Here is a 262-nt window from a genome sequence, read left to right on the forward strand (position 1 = left end):
AGTGAACCTTTTCAGATTGTGACCCAGCTTTGCTAGAGTCCCCAATTAGAGGTGTCCAGGGTTCTTGAGGACACTCTTTTTGCCTTGGATCACAACTTTATTTCTTTCTTTCTTCTTTTTTTTTTGAATTTTTTTTTGTATTCACTGCTTTTTCTTGCTTCAAGAATCAATCTAATGATTTTTTTTAGATCCTCAATAACAGTTCTCTTTTTCCTCATTCTTTCAAGAGCCAACAATTTTAACATTCTCAAAACAACAAATT

The sequence above is a fragment of the Arachis duranensis genome, chromosome 2 (genome assembly GCF_000817695.3).
Source record: "Arachis duranensis cultivar V14167 chromosome 2, aradu.V14167.gnm2.J7QH, whole genome shotgun sequence".
In the NCBI taxonomy this organism is placed as follows: Eukaryota; Viridiplantae; Streptophyta; class Magnoliopsida; order Fabales; family Fabaceae; genus Arachis; species Arachis duranensis.